The sequence below is a fragment of the Odocoileus virginianus genome, chromosome 33, assembly GCF_023699985.2.
Source record: "Odocoileus virginianus isolate 20LAN1187 ecotype Illinois chromosome 33, Ovbor_1.2, whole genome shotgun sequence".
Taxonomy (NCBI): Eukaryota; Metazoa; Chordata; class Mammalia; order Artiodactyla; family Cervidae; genus Odocoileus; species Odocoileus virginianus.
In genome coordinates, this window is record NC_069706.1 from 32,790,458 (window position 1) to 32,804,894 (window position 14,437).

At 51.4% G+C, this 14,437-nt stretch overlaps 1 protein-coding gene and 1 long non-coding RNA gene across 3 annotated transcripts in view; one reads left to right on the top strand and one right to left on the bottom strand.

Moving 5' to 3' along the window:
* Window positions 1-541: 541 nt before the first annotated feature.
* The window catches only part of POR (cytochrome p450 oxidoreductase), a 65,758-nt gene continuing 51,862 nt past the window's right edge, over window positions 542-14,437 (top strand). The window contains exons 1-2 of one of the 2 annotated variants that reach the window (XM_070460239.1): window positions 542-610; window positions 3,026-3,079. The gene's annotated coding sequence lies outside the window, so the exon portion shown is untranslated. Of the gene's footprint in view, window positions 611-3,025; window positions 3,080-13,321; window positions 13,423-14,437 lie in introns of those variants that run through there. The other variant, XM_070460238.1, reaches the window with a different exon arrangement.
* Window positions 5,133-12,881, bottom strand: LOC139032706 (uncharacterized). Its single transcript, XR_011485278.1, has 2 exons — window positions 9,195-12,881; window positions 5,133-9,064 (listed from the first exon to the last, which is right to left on the bottom strand). It is a non-coding gene; the product is annotated as an uncharacterized lncRNA (long non-coding RNA).

Below are 14,437 nucleotides of genomic sequence, written 5' to 3' on the forward strand. Positions count from 1 at the left end.
CTCGCCCACTGTAGTCATCTTTCCATTCATTCATTCATTCAAATAGTGATTGAATAGCTACGTGCTAGGTTCTGGGTCACCTATGTTCACCTATGAAGTACGTATTATTACTTACATCTCAGAGTGAAGAAACTGGGCCCGCAGGTGGAATAACTTGTTCAAGCTCCCAGAGTAGGTGGGAACAGTCATATCTGTGTGGCTCACGATACAAAGTTCTGAATCACCCCAAGAGGGGACCATAGGGAACAAGGGCAGCTTGCACGTCCCGAAATGGCCTCGCTCGCCTGGGCCCTGAGCAGCCCCACAGGAAGGCTGGGCTTGGCTGGATGGGGCATCTGTGCTGTTTCGTAAGGGATGAGGGTTTCGGCCAGGGCACAAGCCATTCTGGAACCAGCTCTGCTTCCAGCACCTGGCAGGAGCACTCGGGGTGGGGACATTTCTCAGATATAGGTACCCTGGGCTCCACCCCTAATCCGTCACTCCACACCTCTCTGCTCCATAAAAGGACACCATGAGTCTCAAGCCCTGGGAAGGCAGGACGGTGCCTCAGCCCAGGAGCTGCCCTGGCCGGTTGGCCCCATCCAGGGCATCCAGACCTGCAGCTGCCCAGGTGGGTGTCTTCGCCCTCGGGGCAGGGCAGGAGGAAGGGGGAGGGGGCCAGAGGCTACGCACTGGAGGTGGCAGCCTTGCTGCTCCACCCTTCCTCGGCCCTCCTGGGAAGCCAGGTTCAGGGCAAGGAGGGCAGAGAGCAGGCTGCCTGGACCTGGCAGGTCAACTGGACCCGAGACTGAGGGTCGCTGAAGGCAGGGTGGCTGAACCCAAGCCTCGGTGAGGAGGTGGAGTCACTAGCTGGGGTCTGTCCTGTCCCATGCTGGGCAGGGTGGGGGTGGTGGGTGGTGTGAGAAGAAGGGAAGGGAAGAGGAAGGAGCTGGTGCAGAACTTGTCCTCAGCCTGTGCCCAGCACAGCAGGGAAACTCCTGGATAGGGCCGCTGAAGCAGGGCTCTAGTCCCATCCCTGCCATCCTTTACTGTGTGACGCTGGACTAGTGCTGCGACCTCTCTGGTCTGAGTTTCTGACGTACAATAGGGAGGTGGCCTGGGATGATCTTAAAGACTCCTCTGGGCAGACCATCTCTGCTTTCGGTTTGTGGTGGGACTGGATGTGGGTGCCCCACCCTCGTCCACCTTCTACCCCACCTGCTCTCACCTTTAGCCCCTCCTGCAGCCACTTCCTACTTCCGGCCTCGGGGCCCCAAGCCAGGGACTGGCGACTTTGAATACATTTTCAGGGCCTGGTGGGGGCCCCAGGTCTTCATGGTCATCTTCCTTCTTCCCTAGGGCAGCCAGGGCAGGCATTTTTATTAGAAAGAAGGAATGTGAAATGCCCTCGTGACTGGGGAGGTGCAGGACAGAACAGTGAAAGGTGTGGGGCTGAGTCCCTGGAAAACCAGCACTAATTTCTCTAGCTCTGTGTTTCTGGGGCCCCTTGCAGAGTGATAATGTGTGAGCTTGCCTGACCCCTGGCCTCCTGAAAGGGCCTCTTTGGCATACATGCTGCCCAGGGATTCCTCCGCCTAAGGGTTTGGAAGTCACTGCTCTGGAAGACCCAGGAAGGGGTGGGGGATGAGAACAAGCTTCATTTGCAAGCAGCACTACAGAAATGGATGGGGTTCCGCTTGCAGCCTGGAAAGATCCTGAACTCTCGGGGGGGGGGGGGGGCAGGCACCAGCAGCCTCTGCAATGGGGGACCCCCAGGCGCCCAGCTTAGGCCAGGAGCTGGGGTGTCCTCTGGAGACCTTCTAAAAAGGGGAGGAGGAGGACTCCCTTGGTGGCTCAGTGGTTAAGACTTCACCTTCCAGTGTAGGGGGTGCAGGTTCGATTCCTGATCAGGAAACGAAGATCCCACAAGCAGGCGTGCTCATGCATGCTTAGCAGCTGTCATGCCCGACTCTTTGTGACCCCATGGACTGCAGTACGTCAGGCTCTTCTGTCCATTGGATTTCCTAGTCAAGAATACTGGACTGGGTTGCCATGCCCTCCTCCAGGGGATCTTCTCAACCCAGGGATCGAACCCATATCTCCTGCATTGGCAGGCGCGTTCTTTACCACTGAGCCACCTAGATCCCACATGCCCTGAGCAAAAAACCAAAATGTAAAACAAGCAACATTATAACAAATTCAATAAAGACTTAAAAAAATGGTCCACATCAAAAAATATTTTTAAAAAAATAAATAAAAATTAAAAAGGGAGAGAAGGTGTGACCACAACAAAGGAGACACTGTCTACAAAGTGGGGTTGGTGGTCAAGGGGCTGCAGGCTGGCTGGGCAGCCCAAGGCAAGGCAGGAGTTTCTAGGGCTCCTTCCTTCTCCTGCTAAACCCTAATACTTCTTGAAAAACACGTTCTGGGGAATGAAACCAGAGTTGTTTTAATTTCCTAAGCTACCACAGCTTTTCTCTTGGCAGAGCCAGAGTTGCCAAAATGATTAAAATAATCCTGTTATTGTCCTTGTGGATCTGCACCAGCATTTCCTTCCGGGTGGGAAAGAGTTAGTCCCCTGTATTTACTGGTTCTGCTGGTTTGGTCCTGGAGCTCCAGCTGAGGCCTCCCCAGGGCAGAATGCTAATCTGGGCTGCCCATCTGGCCCTCTCCCCAGAACGGGGATAATCAACCAGCTGCCCTCATGCCCAGACTGCAAGCATTCATCTTTAGAAATCAGAGGACACACAAACATCTTAGCTGATAGTTTCATCTTCCTTCAGCTCATTTCTCAAACCAACTTTGGATGGGGGCTAGGATGAGAAACTGAGGCCCAGAGTCAGAGGCAGATTTCCACAAAGCTCAAGTCACTTAAGCTTCAAGATTCCCATTTGCTGAAACAATAAACGATGTGAAAATGATCACTGAAGACACGCTGAGTTTTCCCTTTTCTGTCATTACAAACCATCCATCTGTGACTGTATTCAACAAAATGAAACAAGTTCTGGGAAATCATATTTGCAATATTGTGCTCTTTTTCTTGAAGGGGGCTCCTGTGAAAACCGCTGCAGTCCTGCCAGGGTCTCTTGGGCAAGAAGTGGTAAGGCGGAGCATCCAAGTCAGTGAACTTTACCTCTACCACCTCTGATCCTTCTGCCTGTCCCTTTCTACTCCCACCTCATCTCGTTGTTCTTACTGTTATCAAGGTAAAGGGTTGATATAGTCTACCTGCTTTGTTTAATCTGCAAAGGTGGGTGGTAGATTTATTGGAAATAGTTGGCATGGATTGTCTTACTTTCAAAATAAGCCTCTAATGTCTGTTACGGGGGATTAGAATAACTCATATTGTAAAAGGTGGATATTTCACGGGGATGGATGTCAGCTCATTTAAAGGGAAACTTAAGCCCATCAGAGATTTCATAGGTGGATGGGTTCCCTGAAAAGGCAGGAAGCGCCCAGTCACGGGATGTGGGCAAAGAGAGGCTGGAGGCCATTGGTTGCCGAAGAGGCTATTCCAGCTTTGGGGAGGAGGGTGTTCAGGCAGATGCAGTGTAAGAGGGGACCCTGAGAGCCTGCGGTGACAAAAGCGTGGAAAGAGACCAACTGAGTGTGCAGGTGAGTGAACACAGGAGAGGAGGTCTGAGGATTGGGGGTCCGGCTTAAAAGCCTAGATGATCTCGGCCATGAGGGCAGCAGGGTATTATATAGTTCAGTGTCTCCACGTTTGGGGCAGGTGGTTGTCACCAGGGCTGCTGCTGCTCTTTCTGACCCTACTCCCAGCTCTTCTCCCCTCCAGCGTGATTTCCCATTTCCACCTGCGTTGTCACTCGGCCCGGACCCTGCTGGACAGAGAATAAGGTACCTCTGTGTTTCTCCAGCCAGGATCCAGGAGAAAGAATATCTGCTCGTTACCTTATCACAGGTGCTGCAGAAGTAGAATCTGACACTGGAAGGGACCCGAGAACCCAACCCCTTCACAAGCTCTCAGCTAGCCTGCATACAGAGCAGGCAGAGCCTCTGTTCTTTCATCTGTGACCACAATAGTTCCCAGTTCTTGGGATGGGGTGAGGTTTTAATTAGATCTATGGTTCTCAAACTCCAGCCTCCATCACCATCACGGGGGGGGGGGGGGGGCTTTTGTTAAAACCCAGATTTCAGGACCGCCTCTACCCACCCTAGAATTTCTGATTCGGGTAGACCTTGAAAGGAACCTGAAATGTGGCATTTCAAACCAATTCAAAGGTAATGGGAAAGCTCCTGGTTTGAGGGCTAACACTTTGAGAGTCATTGAACTATACCAAGAGGTTCTATATCTTGGCCAGGAGACCGCCAGCCCCTCAAAGTCAGGGACCAGCTCTAAATCACTCCCATTTCTGCTTAGTGATTGCTCAGCACAGGCGCATGGCAGATGCTCTCAGCAAGAGCTGTCCGAACTGAATGTTAATGCAAACCAAGCAGGCTCCTCAGAGACTCTTTTTCAATGGCTAGCACTGGGTTCTGGTTGCCATGGCGACAGCTGGAGCAGAAGCCAGGAGATAAGGTAAACACCGGTGTTTTTTGCAATATTGAGGATAGCAGGCAAAGGTCTTGTCCCAGCTGCACGTGGACAAAAATGTGGAGGGAGGCAGGGAAGATGGGGCTTTCAAAACCTCGAGTTACAGAGACACCCTCCCATCTGCTTGGCAGCTGGCCCCAAACTGGGAAGGATTTAAACTTTGGTTGCATAACAGAGAAAGGAACAAAGGGAAGGGGGCTGGGAGGGAGGTTGTAGGAAACAGGAAAGAGGAGGGACTCCCGGTCCTTGAGAACCAATATATACACTCGGCGACTTAACCCATTAGCCCATTTCATCCTCACCCAAACCCCAAGGGGCCGCCTTTATAAGGATCCACAGAACCCGTCCAAGGTCACACAGCTATCTGGGCGTTGGTGTTAATCCAGATTGGAAACCTGATCTGCTGTTGCCAAAGATCAAGTTTGTTCTTTAATTTCAGGGCTGCCTCTTTGCTGAACTTTGGACATGGTTTAGAGAACCTAGGAGTGTGGGGGTGGCAGGGAGGCTATGAGAAAGGTTTGGGGAAATTTTAACACCCCAGGGAGCCAGGCCAGTCATCATCCTGGCTTCTCCCTTCAAAACAACTGTTTCTTCCTCCTTTATCTGCTTTTGTGTTTGGATCAACCTGAGCTGTGCTGTGCGGTGGACACGCCACCTCCCGCACTGTTCTGGTCATGTTAACCCCACGAGGCAGTTGTTCTCATATTCCAATGCGGAAAAAAGTGAAGCTTATTTAAAATGCCAATTTCTGCCTGGCCTCCAGAGATTCTGATCCAACGGCTGTGGGTGGGGATGCCCTAGGAACTGGCAGTTTTAATAGGCCCATGACGATTCTGATGGAGGGGACTGGTGCCCTTTGAGACATCTAGCCAGGGCCTCCTCTGTCTCCTGTACCTACACGGTCCATCTGGAAGACCCCCGTTTCAGTGATTTCTCATTCTAGCTCCCTGGCTGCCTCTGCCCTCCGCTCCTCCTAGCTGTTTCCCCCGGGAATAGTTTATGTTGCTGCCGAACTGGCTTCAGACTGCTTGTCCACAGTTGCCCCCAGCGGGTCAGCCAGCAGGCCCCCACACACCCAACTGGCTTAGTGAACCCCACAGCTGAAGCCTCTGATCTGTTTTCTAAAGATCTGGCTCCTGAGCAGCCAGAGAGCCTTTGGTCAGGCTGGGCCAGCTGCCCCTGACATCAGAAGGAACTATGATGTCTGCCCTTTGTAAAAGAGATTTGGGCAGAGGATCATCCCAGTGACCAGAGAAAGATCAGATTTGGGGGATGAACCAGTCAGATGGGGCTGCTTCATTTCCCTGCTTTAGTTTTCCCATCTGTAAAATGGGGCCAAGACCAAGTGCTCATTAGAGACTTTCAGAAAGTTCAGAGTCCCCCCAGGCAAGAGGTCAGGCAAGAGGTTTGGCCAGGGGCTTAGAGGTGGCAGAATTGGGGCTTCAGGCTCCTTCTCCTGCTCCTCTTTGATGATAGGGCTCACCTGTGTCCTTGCTTTCTGCCCTGATGCCACAGATCCATCCTTTGAGCATCATAACAAACCTCAGAACACCAGGGAAAAGGGGGCAGGACAGAGTTTTTCCTCCTCATTTTGCTGAGAAGGAAACTGATTTCTTATCTAAGGAGGCCAGGCATATCTGGTAAGCAGCCAAAGCAGAATTTGACTCCTAATCTGGGGGTGGAGGGTGTGTGTGTGTGTGTGTGTGTGCGCGTGTGTGTGTGTGCATGCTTGCAAGTGTGAGCTTAGTCACTCAGTTGTGTCTGACTCTGCAACCCCATGGACTGTAGCCCGTCAGGCTCCTCGGTCCATGGGCATTCTCCAGACAAGAATGCTGGAGTGGGTTGCATGCCCTCCTCCAGGGAACCTTCCCAACCCAGGGACTGAACCTGCGTCTCCTGCATTGCAGGAAGATTCTTTACTGCTGAACCACCGGGGAAGCCTGTACGTCTGTGCTTTGGTGACCGCCTCATCCCTGGCCCTGTAGGTAGACAGGGCAGGTCCTTTGAATGTGCCTGGCGTGAGTTCCCGCTCAAGAAACTCCTTTCCTTCCTGTAAAGCAGGAACTTGGAGCTAGTCTAAGACTGCGCCCACGAAGGAGGAAGCTGGAGTCGGAGAGAGCAGGGAGGAGTCAGGCCGACTGAACCCTCCAAGGCAGGCACTGCCTGGGAGGGGATGAGGGGAGCCCGCACCAGTGTGGAAATGGTACCACTCTGAAGTGAGAGTGGCACAGAGCTCCCCTCGCCCAGCTCCCACCAGGCTGGGAGAGTTTTCCCGGGGGAAGGGTGGCTCCCAGGGTTGGGGTGAAGTTGGGTGGATTTAGATGTGCTTGACACACTCACTGGGGCTTCCCCAGTGCTCAGCAGTAAAGAATCTGCCTGCAATGCAGGAGACACAGGTTCCACCCCTGGGTTGGGAAGATCTCCTGGAGGAAGGCATGGCAACCCATTCCGGTATTCTTGCCTGGAGAATCCCTTGGACAGAGGAGCCTGGTGGACTACAGTCCATGGGGTCCCAAAGAGTCAGACACAACTGAAGCGACTGAGCATGTACTCACGCGCCCATGTACGATACAATCAGTGGTGGGCACAAGGCCCAGGTCACTTACTAGTTGTGGGAGCCTGGGGAGCTTGGGATAGTCCTTTCACCTCTCTGAGCCTCTGTTTCCTCATCTGTCCAGTGGGGATCGTAGTGGACACTTAAGATTTGTGGTAACAGTGCTTAGGATCTAGTTGGTGCTCAGTAAATAGGAATTAGCTCTTCCATCTCATAGCAAGTGGGAGCCCACTGCAAGGGCTCAGCAAATGTTTGGGTCTGTAGAGCAAGGAAAGGCTTCAAGGGATCAGACTGATCAGAAGGTGTGAACCCGAGGTACAGCCCTTGGCTTTGTGGGATGTAAACGTTTCTGTTGCAAGGACTTCCCTGGTGGTCCAGTGGCTACGGCTCTGTGCTCCCAATGCTGGGGGCCTGGGATCAATCCCTGATCAGGGAACTAGATCCCACATGCTGCAACTAAGACCTGGCATGACCAAATAAATATGTATGTTTTAAACACTTCTGCTGCAAAGAGAAGTTTTGCTTTAAGGGCCAGTTTCTGCCCCCTCCCCCAGCCCCTAGGCTGTCTGTCTATTGTAGGTGCCTAGAGTTTTCAGGCTGTTCACATTCAGAAGAACCTTGGGTTGCAGAGTGTGGGACAGCACTGCCCATAGCAGAGAAAGGCCCACTATACTAATGGTCCCTGTCTCTCCCTTAGACTAAGATCACACCTTCCTGATGAGTCCTTGATGCGGCGGTACCCACACCTTCACCCGGACAAATCTCCCGTTCTCTTCAGGGGACATAGCCCTTGCAAAACCAAGAGCAGCTGTCAGGACAGGTCACAAAATCCTTGTCCTGCCTTGACCTCTGTCTAGTCCCGTCTGCCCCTCACCCCAGCCTTGGCTCCGGCTCCCATCCCTCACTCTCATTTACGCAGGTCCACGCTCCTTAACTCCAGGCTGCCTTTCCAGAATCTTCTAAGGCTCATCCTGCAAATACCTCCATGCTGCTTTCACTTGGCAGAACCTGGGGAAGGGGAGGGGCTTCCCAGGTGGCTCAGTGGTAAAGAATCCGCCTGCAATGCAGGAGACCTGGGTTCGATCACTGGGTCGGGAAGATCCCCTGGAGGAGGGCATGGCAACCCACTCCAGTATTCTTGCCGGGATAATCCCATGGACAGAGGAACCTGGCGGGCTACAGTCCGCGGGGTTGCACAGAGTTGGACACGATGGAGTGACTGAGCATACACGCTCGCACGCACGGGGGCAGGCGGGGAGGCAGAAAGAGGAGGCTTCTGAGACAGACCTGCCCTGGAGGGACTCCAGACTGATGAGGGACAGATATTCTGAAGATATGATTTAAAATAGGAAATGCTCTGGGCCTTGGAGAGCTGGACAATAGTGAGTAGGCATCGCTTCTGGAGGGATCAGAGCACCTTTCAGAGGTGGGAGCTTTGGTAGGAGATGGACATATTACATAAACATGGAAAAGAACAACATTCCTAGTGGCTCAGCAGAATAATAAAAATGCACAGCATGGACAAAACTGGATGCATCCAGTTTTGCTCCAGTGTAGAAATTGTGGAAGAAAGTTGTAAAGATCAAGCAGGAAAGGTAAGTTAGGGCCAGGTTTTGAACTCTCCTCTGGCATTCCAGACTACAGCCATCCATCCATTCCACAAACGGTCATGCCCCTTTATAAGAATTGAAACACAGATAGGAATTCAGTCTCATCCTTTACAGTAATCAACCTGGGGTGGGAGTTGGGGGTGCCGGGGAACCTTGGTGGGAGTCTCAGGAAAAATCTGGATCTACCAGATCCATGGAGAGACTGAGAATCTGTTTCTTTTAAATCATGTTGGCAGAGGGGAAATGTACTTTCGGGAAGAGGATACACAGGAAGAGCCGTGTAATCATAAAGGTGGTTGGTTCAGCTGTGCAGTCCAGCTGAATGCGATGACACTGCTAAGGCCGCTTGCTGACTTGACTTTTAGGCTCAAGGGACAAACAAAGCAAAGAACATGTTATGTAGAAGGCAAATGCTGTCAAGCTCAGTAATGAAAATATTCAGGCAGCTGAAATGGGCAGGCAGAGGCAGGGGTTCAGAGAAATGGAGAGGACTTACTGCTGATTGCTTCACTGTATGGCGTGAAAAGATATCGCTTGCAGTGGAAGACTCAAGAAATAAAGGTCCCAGGCTATTCCTTCAATTATAAAAATGATTAATGGAGGATGTAAAACAGGTACACAAATAATTATGTTGACATGTGGGCAGGGGAGGCTGGTGTGGTTTTATTAACCCGACTCATCATTAGCAGAACTCTAGAGGTAACACCTAAAATTTCAGACAACAGCCAGCCACAAAAACATTTATTTGCCAGCATGGAAATAAGGACCAGAAGCGAGTCCGAAATGAGGTAAGAAGCTGATTCTTTCTGGGCAGTGAAGATGAGGTGAAACAGGAGAGCTGGCAGGAAACTGTTGTTTGCAACCCCACACTTTCTTCTTTCTTTTTTTTTGGTGGGGGGCATGCAGTTCAGCTTACAGGATCTTAATTCTTTGCCCAGGGATTGAACCCATGCCCCCTGTGGTGGAAGTGAGGAGTCTTAACCACTGGATCACCAGGGAAGTCCCTCCTCACACATGTTTAATTTTGATTTAAGAAAAATGAAGTGTACAGTCACTATTCTTTACATATTGGGAGCCAGTGAAAGAGTTGGTTCCTTGGCCAGTGATGAGGCTGTCTGGGTAATCTTCTAAAGTATTCATGTATGACTTAGAATAAATAAAACACTCACAAGGCACAAAGTTGAAAGATACAAAGGGAGCACAATGACGCTTCCTTTGCTTCTGGTCCCAGTTCTCTAGAGACAACCAAGGCTATCTCTTTTTTTTCTTTCCAGAGAGTTCATACATATACATGCAAATACAGATACACAGTATGTACATTTTTTCCCCCTCCACTTTCTCTTAGAGAATAGTTTTTAAAACACAGAGGAAAACATTCTCTACCCATTGGCCATCATCTTGCATTTTCCTTTTGTCAATTGATCTGAGATTGTTCCCTATTAGCAATGAGCTTCCCTGTTTGTCTTTACAAGTGGATGGTATTCATGTCTGGATGTGGCTACAATAAATGACCGTGTCTATTTCTACTCAGTTCCAACCCTGTGAGTCATCAAACTTTCAGATTTTGTTGTCATTGTAGGTGAAAACTGGGATCTTGGTCAATTTTTAATTTTCATTTCTTCTATGTGTGGGGTTGAAAAACTTTTCGTATGGTTAAGAGCCATGTGTTTGGTTTTTTTTTTTCTGTGAACTGATGGTTCCTATCTTTTGCCCATTTATATGAATCAGTCCTTTTCTTATTAATTATTAGGGGCTGTGTATTAGGGAAAGTAGTCCTTTGATTATTGACTATTAACAATTGCAAATATTTCTTCCTGGTTTATCCTTTGCCTTTGGACTTTGCCTGTAGGTCTTTGTCACACATCATGTTTTGATTTTTATGTAGGTAGTTTTTTCAGTCATTTATGGCTTCAGAGGTTTGTGTTCTATTAAGAATTCAGAAAGGTCTCTTGGAGATTAACACAAATTCTCCCATGGTTTCTTGCAGGACTTTTCCTTTCTTTTCTTTCACTGGAATTAGTGGCTCAGAGAATCTTTTTTTTTTTTTTTAAATTAATTTATTTTTTTGCCTGCGCTGGGTCTTCATTGCTGTATGCAGTCTTTCTCTAGTTGTGGCAAGTGGGGGCTACTCTCTAGTAATGGTGCTTGGGGTTCTCGTTGTGGTGGCTTCTTTTGTTTCGGTCCATGGCCTCAGTTGCCCCTCGGCGTGGGGAATCTTTCTGGACCAAAGGGATCAAAACCATGTCCCCCACATTGGTAGGTGGATTCTTAACCACGGCAACACCCCAGAAGTCCCTCCTTTTTCTTCTTTTTAGAAATTGTTCAAATCTTTTAACTGTCAGAAGTTTATATTAGTGTAAGGTGTGAAGTGTGTATCCAACTTATATTTTTCCCCAGCTGGTTACTGAGAGTGTGTTTTGAGAAGGAAAAGATAAGGGACAGCAAGGTCGGGCAGTGAGCAGAGCAGTAGAAGAGTAAGTTTCCCTAGCAGCAGGTGGAGAAGGAGCTGGAGGTAGCGTGCGAGACAGGAACTGTTGAGATCATCCAGGGGAAAGGTGAACCCAGGTGTGCCAAAACTAGGGCAGGGACAGCAGGAAAGAAGAGAAGATGGGGAGGGTGGTCCTGGAGAAGGAATCTATAGGACTCAGTTACCGGCTCAATCAGAGAAGGCAAAAGAAGATATCTATCTCTGGCCCCAGGCAGGCCATTGGCAGAGAGAAAGAGAACTGAGTGTTCAGTGTCTTCCCTTCATATTAGCAGAGAGCAAGGATTCATGGAAGCCTCTTTGGGAAGCACAGGTGAGGTGTTCAACAAAGCCGGTGGAAAGGTGAGACAGAGTATCAGACATCTGGGGGATGAATTTCCCTCTTGCTCTCGAGGGTCCAGAAGATTCCCTGGAGAAGGAAATGCAACCCACTCCAGTATTCTTGCCTGGGAAATCCCGTGGACAGAGGAGCCTGGCGGGTCCATGGGGTTGCCAAGAGCCAGACACGACTTAGTGACTGAAACAAGGACTCTTGAGGGCCTAATATAAGAGTTATACATTCAGTCCCTTAGTTAGACATGGTTGTGCCCCACCCTGAAGGCTCTGGCATTTAAACAACCTGTAGGCGGAACTGGTTTAATGCAGTGAATCAGACCGGTTCCAGACAGACTAGAAGGTCAGTCAGTCAGTCAGTTCAGTCGCTCAGTCCTGTCCGACTCTTTGCAGCCCCATGAATCGCAGCACGCCAGGCCTCCCTGTCCATCACCAACTCCAGGAGTTTACTCAAACTCATGTCCATCGAGTTGGTGATGCCATGCAACCATCTCATCCTCTGTCATCCCCTTTTCCCCCCGCCCCCAATCCCTCCCAGCATCAGGGTCTTTTCCAATGAGTCAACTCTTCAAATGAGGTGGCCAAAGTATTAGAGTTTCAGCTTCAGCATCAGTCCTTCCAAAACACCCAGGACTGATCTCCTGTAGGATGGACTAGTTGGATCTCCTTGTAGTCCAAGGGACTCTCAAGAGTCTTCTCCAACACCACAGTTCAAAAGCATCAATTCTTCAGTGCTCAGCTTTCTTCACAGTCCAACTCTCACATTCATACATGACCACTGGAAAAACCATAGCCTTGACTAGACGGACCTTTGTTGGCAAAGGAATGTCTCTGCTTTTTAATATGCTATCTAGGTTGGTCATAACTTTCCTTCCAAGGATAGGAAGCCTAAAACTGGGGCCACGAGAAGGATCCTCTCTTTATACAGGCTTTTACAATTTTCAAAGTATTCATGCTTGGTTGTCATTGGTGGGTTCCATTTTTAAAGATGGAGAACTGGTTCTGAACAAGTGAGTTGCCCCCCAACTGTTCCCAGAGGAATTCGTAGCAGAGACTGAAATTAATAACAATAATAGGGACTTCTCTGGTGGTCCCACTCCCTGCTTCCAACGCAGGGGCCGCATGGTAACAATAATAGTAATAATAATAATGACATATTTCTAGAGCACTATCGCACCAAGCTAAACTATTTATGAACATGAGTTACATCACTTAATCCTCATAACCCTCATAATCCTCATAACCCTCATAAATATTCATTTAATAAATGAATCCCAGTGCAGTAACCAAGCAGGCTTCTTACCTCTCAACCAAGGAAGTCAGACTTTCCAAACCAGAGGCGCCCTCTGTCCCCCCGCCTCTTCATTCCAGTCCTGCCCCCCTCCCCCCCCCCCCACGCTTGCTCACCTCCTGCCCTCCGACCCAGAAAGCAGGTCAGCATTCCAACACTAGGCTGGGTTGACCCCGACACTCGCCTCGCCATTTTCGAAGGCGAGGGAGCTGAGGACAGTGGATGAGAAAAAGCCACGAACACAGGCGATCCTCCCGGCAGGAGGAGGCCAGACGGCGAAGCTCACTGGCCACCGACCCTGTGGAACCGCCGTGGGCCGCGCTGGCGCCGCCTGCCAGGGCACTGCAGCCTGGCCCGGAACAGGGCGCCGGGCTCCCAAGGCCTCTAGGCAAAGCTGGGACCCTAAGGGGGCGTGGCCGCCAGGGCCGTACCAAGAGCGCGGATTCTCAGGGGGGAGGCCTAGCTCCTAGAAGCGAGTGCATGGCCGGGTTGGGGCGGAGCGGCGCCGACGCCGGCCACGCCTCCACCCCCGCGACCGGCGCGGGCGGTGGTAGCGCCTCAGTGGTGTGGGCCTGCGTCCTGCTCAGATGTCTCGACTGCAGCCGGCCGCCTGTGGTGAGTGCGTGCGTTCGGTGGGGTATTGGTGGGGTCCGGGCGCCGGGGTTCCGGGTGCTGAGGCTCCGGGGCCTGACGCCTTCTGGCTGCCTCGGCCGCCAGGGCTCCCAGCGCGGGGGCGGGCTCTCGGGCCGGGTTGGCTGCCTGTTTCGCCCGCCGTTCCCGCGGAAAGCGCGGCCCCCATCTCGGCCCTTCCTGGGGGTGGCCCTCCCCCCCCCCCCCAGCTGACCTCTTGCGGATGCTTTAGGGTCGTCGCTTCCACGGCCGAGGGCGCACTACGGGCCCTTTCGACGAATTGGGTCTCGGCGTGAGAAAACTCAGGCTCTAGCCCCTCACGCCTTCACCCTCGGGCTAAACCACTTTTCCTCTCGGAGCCTCAGTTTCTCCGTCTGTACAGTGGGCCTCAGGAGGCGGCCAGTTCTTGGGTTCAGTCACGTAGGACGCGCTCGAATGTGCGTGGGACCCCAGCCTGACCGCGCAGCACTAGGTGGGCTCAGGCTAGGGCTCAGGGGAGCCCGCAAGGCCGGCCTCTCCTGGGAAACGTTCTCGGTGCCGGCGGCATCCCTGGGAGACAGTGCTCCTCGCGGGCAGGGGTTTGCCGGGCTCTGTTGGGTATCCGTGACTTTCTTCGCTCTTGGGAGCAATTAGTTAAAGGGTGAGGTCTCCTGGGCGGCGGGGGCACTTGACCTCGACTCTTTTGCATTTTCATTTCTCCAGGAGAGTCACCATTGTGTGAGCCGGTGACCACACTGAGAAGTTCGGGGCCACTTCAAAGAACGTGGCTACCTCCTCTCTTAAGACCAGCAAACTACAGCCTTCTCTCTGAGCTTGGCAGGAGTGGAGAATAGTGCTAAGACCAAGGGAGATGGGGCTGGAATGGGTAGTCCTGGGTCTGACACCTTGGCATCTTGACAGGACCACAGGTTTTTACAGTCTCTTTTAGCCACCCCCACCCCGCCCAACCAGGTTGAAATTCAAAAGAGAGGGTCTTGGAGGGTGACTTTGAGAACTGTGA